Source organism: Grammomys surdaster, unplaced genomic scaffold, assembly GCF_004785775.1.
Source record: "Grammomys surdaster isolate TR1022 unplaced genomic scaffold, NIH_TR_1.0 63, whole genome shotgun sequence".
In the NCBI taxonomy this organism is placed as follows: Eukaryota; Metazoa; Chordata; class Mammalia; order Rodentia; family Muridae; genus Grammomys; species Grammomys surdaster.
The window spans coordinates 31,291,027-31,303,730 of record NW_021604565.1 but is presented as its reverse complement, the minus strand read 5'-3'; positions in this window follow the sequence as shown (position 1 = coordinate 31,303,730).

Genomic DNA, 12,704 nt, shown 5'->3' with positions numbered 1-12,704 from the left:
CTCTCTCTCTCTCTCTCTCTCTCTCTCTCTCTCTCTCTCTCTCTCTCCCTGATGTGTAGATGTGTAGGTGACTGCACTTTCTTAGGAATGCAGTAGTTGAGAGTGATAGTTGCCTAAAGCAACTGATCAATGTTCCATAGGTTTTCCTCTCCTTTTCTGGGGCAGAATGGTCACTATAGCTGGAACTTCTAAGGCTGGCATACTTTTTTCTGAAGCTCTGGTAGACCGAACTGTTCTGTTATGTACATACACAGCATGGAAAGAGTCATGAGTTCCAGATTGCTTGAAGTCTTGGATCTGATTTTCTATCAAACCAAGATATCAACACATCTTTAAAGTTGAGCCTTCGTATTATTTACTGAAACATCACAGAGTCACAACCTCATTTACAATTGCAGAGAAGATAAAATGTAGAGGACATGCAGCCCCTGCACACTTGTCCACTTTAGTGAGTACGAGCAAATACTCATCTGTTCAAGAAATGTTTTTATATGGTTTGCTTCCTCCACTCTTTAAAGGCTAAAGCATGATTCATGAATGAGAAGATGTCTAATAGTGAAGATACAACTTTTAAAAAAATAACTATATTTTAAATATTTCACTATAAAATCAAAACAGGAAGTCCCTAACTTGCTAACATATATTAAGTGTTTGAATTCTCTTTAAAGTGAATTGGAGAAGGAGGTCTATACTGGGGGTGGGAAGCTACAAATAGCTTCATGTACTTTGCACAATGGAATAGTGCTTCATTGTTCCAATAAGGATTTGTTCCAAAAAGTGGATAATTCAAAGCAACTGCTACCTCCCTAGTGCCTTGTTATTTTGTAATGAAAATAGCTGATGGTTCAAACATAGTTCACTGACCCTCTTGTAGTTTTAATTTTAGTTTCCTGTGCTCAATTTCTGTGACTCAGTTGTTTCAAGATAAAACGCAGATAAAGCTCAGAATCATGATACTCACCCATCAGCAACTGACTGGCAAGAAAAGCTTAAATGAACTTCAATGACCCATTTGAGTAAGCAGCCATTGTTTCTCCACAGGTTTTAATAATAGTCCTGTTGGATGTTTACTATTTCCCAGTGAGACTGGACATAGCTTTTCCACATTTAATCTGCAGCTGTTCTTCATATGGTGGTGTTCCAGAAAGGATCAGCAGTCTGCTAGTCCTGTGAGAAAGTGGGCAGGGTATGAGAAAACTCTGTCTTCCATCATTTCCTGCCTCTTCTCTTCTAAGAACATTTGAAACAGAAGGGTAAATGGTTTCATCCTTAAGAAACTGCTTTCTTCCATCCTTTCCCTTCTTCTCTGCTGCTCCAAGTGAAGCAATGGTTCTACAGATTCTTATGTCTGGGCATGAAAAGGAGAACAGATTTACTATATGCCACAGGCAATGGTAGAAGCCACACTCTTCTTAATTATCTCACTTAATGTCTATCTGTCCAATGTCCAACATAAGCTTGTGAAATAATGCCAAAGAAGCAGAAAAGTCTAGCTTCCTCTACCTGCTAAGCTTGTGGTTTCATTGAGATAACAGACCCAATCTAATATTTTTTAGAACAATAATATTGATTACTTCAAAAATGCAGGTGTCTTGGTCAAGAAGTCTGCATGGCTAAAGTCATGGCCTTTAATCAAGAAATTGACCCCAGGATTCTCAGAATAGGTCTTCTAGTGCCTTTCAATTAGCAAATCACATTGTTTAAGAAACAGTGTTTTCTAGCCAAGGGAAGATTTATGTTTATCTCTGTGTCTTCTGTGTATCTCAGTTTCCAACTCTGGGAAAGAAGGCTCAGACAATAATTTTTAATCATTGATTTTTAAATAGCATATTGAGAGGAAAATATTAATATTAAAATATTAGACACCTAGATATTGCTCAGTGAGTAAAGTATGTTTGGGAAGCAAGAGGCCTTGTATTTGGATCTCCAGGCACAGCCACACATGTCTGCAAACCTGGGGTTGAGAGGCAGCTGGGTCTGAGGGTCTTGCTGGCCAGTTAGTTTTGCCAAACTAGTGAGGCTTGAGTTCAGGGAAATAGTCTATCATAACAAACACTGTAAAGAATGATTGAGGAAAATGTCTCAACAAAATCCTCTGGTCTCACGTATGTTCACACAGGCAAGCACACCAACACATACACACACACACACACACACACACATATATACACACACACACACACACACACACACATATATATATATATATATATATATATATATATATATATATACATATATATATATATATATATACACATGCACACACACAACATACAACACACATGAAAAGGTTAAACAAACACATTGTGACAATGCACTTTAGTATTTGAAATACACTGTGTTTATGTATATGTGCTCATATGGTATATGCATATGTGTATATGTGTACATATGGGCACAAAATAAATTAAATATTATACATAATGCCTTATGAGATTGTTTTGAGGATAGTTGAGAGCAATTGCAAATTACCCTCTCTATTTTAAATATTCATTTTTCACAAATGATAGTTCCTACTGCTTTATCGTAACTGAATTTAAAATTGGGACACAGGCCCTTACCTATCTAATACAAAGAGAAAGCTCCTTAGCATAAAGGACATCATTGGAGATGGCTTCACGATGATAATCCAAGTAGAAAGGAATACAACTGTGTTTAAAGAGAAGTTAGCAAATGATACAAAAATAAAATTAAAGCATTTTAGGCACCAAATGAAGCTCATTAACAGGGTATTACAAGGCCTGCATTCACATACATTTTTATCCACAACATCTATTCTAGCAACAGTATGGCAAGGAGAGGTTATAGGCAGAGACCACTGGGATATGAGGAGGAGGTTCTTGAGTGTTTGCCTTGGCAAGATCACTTTGGAACAATTCTAAAGTGAATTTCTTCAGCAAGAAGTGTTCCAATGTTCTTCTGAATGCAATCTCCCTTAACTATATTCACAGAAAATCTATGTCCTGCACAATGTTCCCTTTTTATGCTTTGTATGAAAGCTGTCACATTCTGACTTTTCTGTCTCTTAAGAGCAGTAGTTTTCAGTGAGGAGACATACATCAGTGACTGCAGATAGTATCGATTTTCACAAGTAAAAGCTAGGATGCTATTAAATAATGCATACTCAATACAGATTGTGGACTTCTACCACCCCAATAACAGGGTCTAACTCAAAATATCAGTAATTCTCAGGTAAGAAGCTACTCTACAATGCATATTTATTTTCCTTTTCTTCATTTTTTGTTATTTTTGTTTGCTTGTTTGTTTTTTATGACAGCATCTTATTTAGAAAGGCTGGTTTTGAACTCACTATAGAGCCAGTTACTAGGCTAGCACTGAACTCCTAACTCTCTGACCACCTCAAAATTGCTGAGATTGCTGTTGTGTGCCACCATATTACAAGACGCTGTATTTCTTTGCAGATGTCTTATTTACATTTATCTTAAATTCCTAAACATGTTACTATATAAAATTACATTCTGGAAAATTCCATACTAGAAAATTTAATAAATACCAGATCCTAACAACAAATATCCTTCTGGACATCACTCACAGAACTCATTAAATGTAAAAATGGTTGAGGTTGTACTTACATAAAGCATTCTTCATCCCTATGTTCTGATGATATCTTTGGTAATGGGAAGGTACTACAAAAAAGAAGAAGAAGAAAAAAGAAAAAGAAAAAGAAAAGAAAGAAAGAAAAAACATAAAACAACTCAGACACAAAACATTTTGATCTACAATCTTTTAAAATATTATTTTATTTATTTACATTAGAGCCATTACGCCCTTTCCAACTCCCCCAACACAGTTCCTCATTCCTTTCCTTTTCCCCGTTGCCTCCAAGAGGTTGCTCCCTCCTACCAGACCTGCCCCTTCTCTGGAGCCTCAAGTCTCTCCAGGATTAGGCCCATCTTCTCCCACTCAGGCCAGACCAGAAAATCCTCTGCTATATATGTACTGGGAGCCTTGGGCCAACCTGTGTATGCTGCCTGGTTGGTGGCTCAGTCTCTGGGAGCTCCCTGAGGTCAAGGTTAGTTGAGGCTGCTGGTCTTCCTGTGGGGACATCCTCCCCTTTACCTTCTTCAATCCTTCCCCTAATTCAACCATAGGGGTCCCCAACTTCAGTTCAATGGTTGGATGTAAGTATCTGCATCTGTCTCAGTCAGGCACTAGTAGGGTCTTTCATAGGACACCCATACTAGGCTCATATCTGTAAGCACATCATAGCATCAGTAATAGTGTCATGCCTTGATGCTCCCTACCCCCATGAGATAAATTCCAAGTTAGGCTGGTCATTGGACTGCCTTTCCTTCATCTCTTCTCCTTTTCTGCTCCTGCAATTCTTTTAAACAGAAACAATTCTGGGTCAGAAATTTTGACTGTGTGTTGGTGACCCTGTTCCTCTACTTGAAGACCTATCTTCCGGAGGTATACTCTTAGAGTTTCCTCTTCCCATTGTTGGACGTTTTGGTTAAGGTCATCCTCATTGAGTCCTGAGAGTCTCTCACCTCCTCGGTCTCTGGTACTTTCTATAGGGTCCTACCTTTTCCCTACTCCCTGCCAGGCTGCATATTTCCATTCATTCTCCTGGCCCTCTGGGTTTCTTTCATGTTCCACCCCATATCTGATTTTGTTCCCCTTTTCCCTCCCCTTCCCCTCTCCAAGCATGGTCCGTCCCTCCTTCTGCCTCCAGTGATTATTTTCTTCCCTCTTCTAAGTGGGATTGAAACATCCTCACTTGGGTCTTTCTGCTTGTTAAACTTCTTACAGTCTGTGGGTTGTATTCCAGGTTTTATGTACTTTTTGACTAATATCCACTTATCAGGGAGTACATACCATTCATGTCCTTTTCATTTTGGCTTACCTCACTCAGGATAATATTTTCTATTTCCATCCATTTGCCTGCAAAATTAATGATGTTCTCGTGTATAGATGAATAGTATTCCATTGTGTAAATGAACCACATTTTTAGTATCCATTCTGCAATTGAGGAATATCTTGGTTGTTTTCAGCTTCTGGCTATTACAAATAAAGCTGCTATATGAACATAATGGAGTATATGTCCTTGTGGTGTGGTGGGGCATCTTTTAGGTATATGCCCAAGTGTGGTGTAGCCAGGTCTTCACATAGAACTATTTCCAATTTTCTGAGGAACCTCCAGATTGATTTCCAGAGTGGTCATACCAATTTGCAGTCCCACAAGCAATGGAGAAGTATCTGTCTTGTTCTACATCCTCACGAGCATGTACTGTCACTTGAGTTTTTGAGCTTAGCCATTTTGATTGGTGTAAGTTAGAATTTTAGGGTTGTTTTGATTTCCATTTCCCTTGTGCCTAAGGAGTTGAACACTTCTTAAGCCTGCCTGCTAAATACGCTACAGCAATAGTGACACAAAGCTGTGACAGTAACCAACTAATATCTGATTTGTCTTAAGACCCACTCTACATGGTGCAAACCATACCCGACACAGATTGGATGACTCAAACTCAAAGACTATATACCTCAGAGACCTGGAGTGTAACCAAATACTACTGAGCCAAATAAAATAATAATATTAACAATAACTATAAAATGACTTCTAATAATATTCCACTATACTTATAGATTGATGCCATAGGCAGCTATCATTAGAGAGGCTTCCTCCTTCAGTAGAAAGAAACAAATACAGAGACCCACAGCCAGACATTACACAGGGAGAAAGAGACTTGGAACAAGCAGCTCTCAATAAGATATCTCTACCAAATCTTTCCTCACAGAGCTCAGGGAACCCTGAAGAAGATGGGATAGAGTGGTGTGGGGACCAGAAGGGATGGAGAACAGTAGGAGAATGAGGCCCTCTAAATCAACTGAGCAGAGCTTAAGTGAACTGAAGCAGAAAGCACATGGGTCTGCAAATTATTGTTTTCAGCTCATTACTTTTTGGGCCCCTGAGTGTGTGAATAAGTGGCTTTCTGCTTCTTGTACCTTCCTTTGTGGTTCCTTCTGTTGTTTTGCCTTGTCTTACTTCTATGTAATGCTTTTTGTTTTATCTTCTTATATTTTATTTTGTTGAAAACCAAATACCCTTCAGGTCATTTCCGAGGTATTTCTTTATCTTGGGCTAAGCATCCATCTCTATTTTTCCTCTTCACAACATATAAGTGTTTGGGTTTTTTTAGAGAGAAACAATAGATAATGTATTGATTTCTTACTTATTTACATATAGCCTTTAGTACAACAAAGACCATAAACAAAAGTATGTGCTTTTAGGGTTTCTCAGCACAAGAAGAATGAAGACTTGTCTACCCTAATTTCTTCAAATATATCTAAATAATAATGTTTTTAATTACATGTAGGTATGGTGGAACATACCTTTAATCCAAGAATTCAAGAGTTAGAGGCAGGCAGATCTCTGAATTTGAGATTAGCCTGGTCTACATTTTAAGTTCCAGGGAAATAAAGTCAACATAGTGAAACCTTATCCCAAAAAAACAAAGATAAGATGTTTTATAAATTGTAAAATAGTTAATTAATTTAAATTAAAAAATCCTAGTCTACTATCCCTGAAAAACATAAAGGAAAGGTTTTATAAACTAACAAGTATACTAGTTTGCCAACAGTCAGATACCTATGGGACCAGACATGACTTCATAGACTGTTCTTTCCTATCTTTCATTAAATTTAAATTGGACTTCTAAGGAATCTTTGTGCATGGGAAAAAAAGCTTATCATGTCTGTGAAAACTAGAATACTTCTACAATGGAACAAACTCAAAATATTCATTGGTACATAGAGAGATAAGACAGACCTTGAGGATAAAATTATACTTGGCAGGGCACTCAGCAAGCTCACAGGTCAGCATCATTCTTTGTCCTGGCATCAACATGTCTCACCCATTGCTCTGGCAGCCACCATGGTCCTTCAGCAACCTGCAGAAAAAAAGCACAAATATGCCCTCTTCCCCATATTTAATAACTGATCAGGCATATAGGTAAGCAATGGTATGACTGGAACCTATGTTCAATACAGTTTCCTAGTCACCAGGGGAAATTTGAGGGTGGGGAGGTGGGAGTGGGTGAATGGGTGGGAGCATACTGTCATAGAAATAGGAGGAGGGGGGATGGGCTAAGGGGTTTCAGGGGGATGGGGAAAGGGGGTAACATCTGAAATATAGATAAATAAAATATCAAATAATTTAAAAATTCAAAAAAGAAAAACAAACAAACATAAACCCAGATAATGGAACTGGTTATCACAGTTGAATATTTGAGACTCTAGCAGCAATTTAACATTACTCACATTACTGGGATTCCTTACAATTGTCAAGGACAAGAGACTGAGGAAGGAGGCGATAGAACTTTAGAACAATATCTTCATAAAATAAAAAAGGGGGAGATATATCCCTGTACATCATAAATTTATTTAAATTATGGGTTTTTTTGTTTCACATTTTTTTAAAAAAAAATTGATGCCAAGGAACTTTCTGTTGAGTGTATATGGCACTCTACAACTAGGCATACTTATTCATAGGTGAAAGGGAAGGATCCACCTACTGGCATAAGGCATGATCCCGATCAGGTATTGATGCTCTTTATCCTATTCAAATTATTGGAAGGAGGTTCAGAATTTAAGGGTAATGAGCCATCTTGAGTGTCATGCCAAATACCATGGGATTCATGTTAGTTCCAAAATTTACAGTGGTAGTCATTATAATTAGGAAAAAGTTTAAACACACTTGCAGTGTATTTGTCATAATTCTAACACCTCTCTGAATGTTTTAACTTTGCATAGTGAGCTTATGAATTCAAAAAATGCTGCTCTGCTGAGTGTTAATGCAGTTGATACTGCTGATAAAATTAACCATGGTTTGAGGTCAGTATTTCTACTTTGGTCAAGCTTCAAGAAAGGCATATATAGCTTGATCATGTTAGCCCTTTTTGTCCTGGGAATACTTTTATTCCTGCCCATTGTGTTAAAGCTTATCTTTAACATCAACATGTTAGCAGCCAAAGTACATGGCTTGAAACTAAACAGACAGAGTTATTAAATTAGCAGGCTGACAAGCCAAGGATGGGTAAGATATGCATTGCTTTGGATAATGCATATTCCATTATGGGTAAGGAAGGCATTCTTGTAAGAATGACTTAAGACAGGCTCAGTCTTGTTAATGAAATAAAATAGGGGGAGAGGCAGAGAGCCTTTGGGGCTGCTTGGCAATAATCTGACTTTGGCCAAGCACAAGGAAATGGGCTGTTTGTCAGGAATATGACATTGGCCAAGGACAAGGAAGTAGGCTTCAGGGAGGAACCTGACATTAGGCTAGAACAAAGAAGTAATTTCAGGTAGGAATCTAAATTCTAGGCTAGAACTCGGAAGTAGGCTTCAGACATTAAAATGACTTTGGGCTAGGACAGAGAAGTAGGCTCAGATATTTTGGTAATCCTGATAAGCCCTTAGAAATAGCGATCATGGGCCTTTGCTTGTTCTTTGACTATTTGTGTTTATTGTCTTGCTTGTTCCTTGACTATTTGCATCTATTGTATTGCTAGACCCTCAACCTTCCTTACCCATAATGGAATATGCATTATCCAAAGCAATGCATATCTTACCTGTCCTTGGCTTGCCAGCCTGCTAATTTAATAACTCTGTCTGGGGGGGGGGTCCATGTACTTAATACATGCATGTAATTAAAATGGTATAAAAGCAAAAAGGAGGAGGAGTTATGGGATAGGAGGTTCTAGGGAAGGGAAATGGGGAAAGGGGATGACATCTGAAATGTAAATAAATAAAATGTCCAATAAAACATCATACTTGTGTCTACATGGTGGAATAAAAGCATATTTGGATTCATACTGGTGGGCAGATTGAGAGATCTACACCATACTACATGAAGACAGGCACTAAAATGGGAGCAAAATGGTTCACCTTGGCATTGGTTAGGAATTGGTATTTAAAGAAATAATAAATGAATTTGCTCAGGGAGATATCTTTCATTTTCCTTGCCAGTAAACTCTCTGTAGCTCATGGTTGAGAGGTAGAAGGAGCTGGAAAGGTAGCCAGGAAAAGGCAATGGGTTATGATCAGGTTAAAATTTAAGCAGTAGGGTTATGGCTAGCTATGTTTGTTGAGTTTTGGAAATGGCTAATGCTAAGAAATGAAATGTTTTATTTCATTTTTATGAATCTGAATCTAGACGCTGATAGCTAATTATCCTGGTATTAGGTAATAATGTGTGTCTATCTTCTTGATTGTCTGTGTTATTGAGTATCATTTAACAGAAATGAAACTGGCACTACACATTATTACATTAATTAAAAATATAAAGCTTAAATTATTTTAATATGTGATTTTTCTGAACATATACAGAATATTCTGATTTTGTATTCAATCAGTGCAAGTTATGGAAAAGATTGATAATATTTTATTGAACCAATTCTTCTAGCCTTGTATATTTTAAAATTAGCAGGATTTCTCAGTTTTAATATTTTCTGTTAGTGGTTATTAAATACTAGGCCTTTACATAAACATTAAAGTGGCACAACCAATAAATTTGTAATGTTTTATTACATAAATAAATACAATGTTCAAGTAAAATATAAAGGCATTTATCCTGTTCCTCTTTTAATTTAAATAAGTATTAATCAAAGTAAAATAGGATTAAAATTCCTTTCTATCCACAGTAACCACGTTTCAGACACTCAATGATAAACATTAATAAAATATATTTGAACTCTAAAATGAGTTAAGACCCTTTCAGTGAGAACAAGAATGGGGGTGATGAAAAGCGGATCCTTTTCCTATTAGAATGCTCAGTCTTCCTAGTGGAATAAAATGAAACAACTTGCCGCGTGGAATTGCCTATTTCCTGTTCTTTTCCTCATTGTCCAGCTTGCTCTGTTAGAAGCCTCATTGTTTCCATCGTATAAATTTGGCCTGGACTTTCCCCATATGTTCCGTCAACCTGGCTACAAAAAAAATCTCCCCATAAATGCAGAGCTTCGGGGATTCAGCATCGCTCGTGTTAGACCCTCACACTTCATTCTGTTTCAGCACTCTGTCCTTGGGAAAATGGCCCTGTCCCTCTGTGGAGCTATATAATTACTCTGGCTCTTCTTATAAATATCTCCTTCCCTCTGTGTTCAGCCACATAAGCAGATGTTAAGGCTACCAAAGAGTACTATACACTCCAGATTCATCTCCCTCTCTCCCCTAGCTCTGTTTCAGAATTATTATGCACAGGGAACTCTGGTCAAAGAAAATTAAAGAAGAAAGTGATTTAGGGGCCCCTAGAGCCAATTGCTTCCCATTTTACTCCCCTGAGCATTAATTGACAACTGCTTGAAATATAGTAAGAACACCGGATGTTTTACTACAAATCGAGAAGACCGGATGTTTCTTCAACAAATGCACCCAATGCCTCAGAATTTGAAGAAATCAAGGACTTCCTTAGAATGCACATCCCACATCTTGGGAAGGTCATCTCTATCCAGATGCAATGAAGACTCAGAAAGGATGTGGGAACTTCAATTACAGTATGAGTGCCAAGTGTCCTTAGAAATACATCTCTATGGGAAAGAGAGACTGTCCCCCAGACACATGTGCTAGTTATCCACACAACTGGCACATTCCAAATTCTTCCCACTGTGCTCAGCATGATCTTGTCATACATGTTTCAAGGGATTGCTATAACGAACCTTGGGTACAAATAATTGAATACTCCATTACCCACCCCACCCCCCTCTGATAGCATGCTATTGTCTTTGGTCCAGGAAAATCCATTCTTTTGTTCTAAATACATTTTCTTCTTTCTTTTCCATTTGCTTATTTAAAAGTGTTTGTATTTTATCCCAGTTTAGCACCCTGACTTCCCTTTTCAAATAAGCATGTAACAGTTTATCTTTGCTGTATATAGCTATGAGACATATAGTTTTAGTGCACATATAGTTTTAATACATAATTTATGTGGTTCATTTGCATTGCATTTAATCCTTTTTCATTAAGGAACATACACTGAGCATCCTTCTATGTCAATATGGATCTGACCTATCAGTTACAGTTAATAGCATTGCATAACATACACAATATACACCCGCCAGTCCACAGTTCATGCAAGAGATGGCCAAGTTGCTTCTAATCCCTATGCCCAAATACATGCCTTCAGTTTATTTCTTCATGTGAATTCCTTTATGTACCTATGTGAGGTTATTTCGATAGATCAGCAAGAGCCTTAGATGTTTAATTATGTCTTTTTCTAATGTCTCTTACTCCAGATTCATAGACTTGGTAATAATATAGACTATCAACTGGCAAACATATACAGGTAAACATTCAGCCATTAGAGAAACAAGCACAGGCTGAGCCCAGGCACAAATTGGTCCTGTTTAGGAAATGAGCCTTTTTCCAGCTCTGTTTTTTCATTTGGCTGCATTGTATCTCTCTTAAATAAGAAGGTCTGTTATGGTATCCTAGAGCCCCTAGCAGCTGTTTCACCTTAGAAACTTCATTGAATGGCAATTCAGAAGTTTTAAGTTTTAGGTACTTCCTCTCCCTGCCCTAGCACATTTATTCTAATGGAGGAAGGTTTGATGGGGTGTATGTTTTATTGCAGTGACATTCCCATTTTCCAGTTCAGTGGCTATTGTCATGCTATTGTTGACTTGCTCTTGAATTTTCAGTTTTCTAAATTGATCATTCATGTGTCCTCATGAGTGCTGTGATTCATTTAATACTGTGGATCATTACATTCTTCTCATTATCACTACCAATGCCTAAGTAAGCCTAAGGCTTCATTTCTTCATAGGTTTTATAATCTACATTTGTCATAGGTAGGACAACCCCAGGCCAAGCATCTCTGTAGCTAAACCTGTGTGTGTAATCCTATGCGAAGGTCAAATCTCAGTTTACAGCTTTCCCCTAACAAATTCTTTCAGACACCTGCAATCTTCTGAGTCTTAGCACTCTGGGTGCCAAGTAATGGCACTACTGAGTTAGCATACAAACACCAACATTTCTAACTAATTTATTTTTAGGTCTAGGTTATCATGTCCAACATTTAAAAAAAAAGTCCTAGAAAGTAGTAGAGGCAGAGCTAGACAAAATAAGACTATGGAGAGTTCAACAAACTCAATTCTTTTGAACTATGTCTCCCCATGATCTCCTTTCCTAGTGCTACTATAGCAAAACATGGTGGAACAAAGTAACAGCAAGTCTTTCCTTGTAGTTCTAGGAAGAAGAAGTGTATGATCAAAGTCTCAGTGGGACAAACGGTCTCCACTGTTAAAAATGATTCTCTCATACCTCTTCCTCCTCCTACTGATTACTGAATATCCTGGAGTTTGTAACCCTATCATTTTAAAATATCTAGATGTTATTGGGCATGGGGAAGGTTAAGGCAGGCATTACAAAAAGTTTATGGCCAGTCTGGGCTGCATAACCTATATGCAAGGAGCTTAGTCTATAGTTTGAAACCCTGAATTTTAAAAATTAGTTAATATTTACTCAGAAGCAATCTACTTGCATATCTCTGTGTCCTCACGGGGCTTAGAAGTTAGTCCACTTTAAGAGCACCGTAAATTAGTTGTAGCTGAAAGTCAGTATTTCTAAGATCTTGTGCACAAGCATTGAAGCTTCAGCTTAGCTTATTTCCCAAAGTCAACAACTTCTCCGCCTTCCTACATACCAAGTAAATGTCTTACATATCTCAGCTGTGATACTAACTA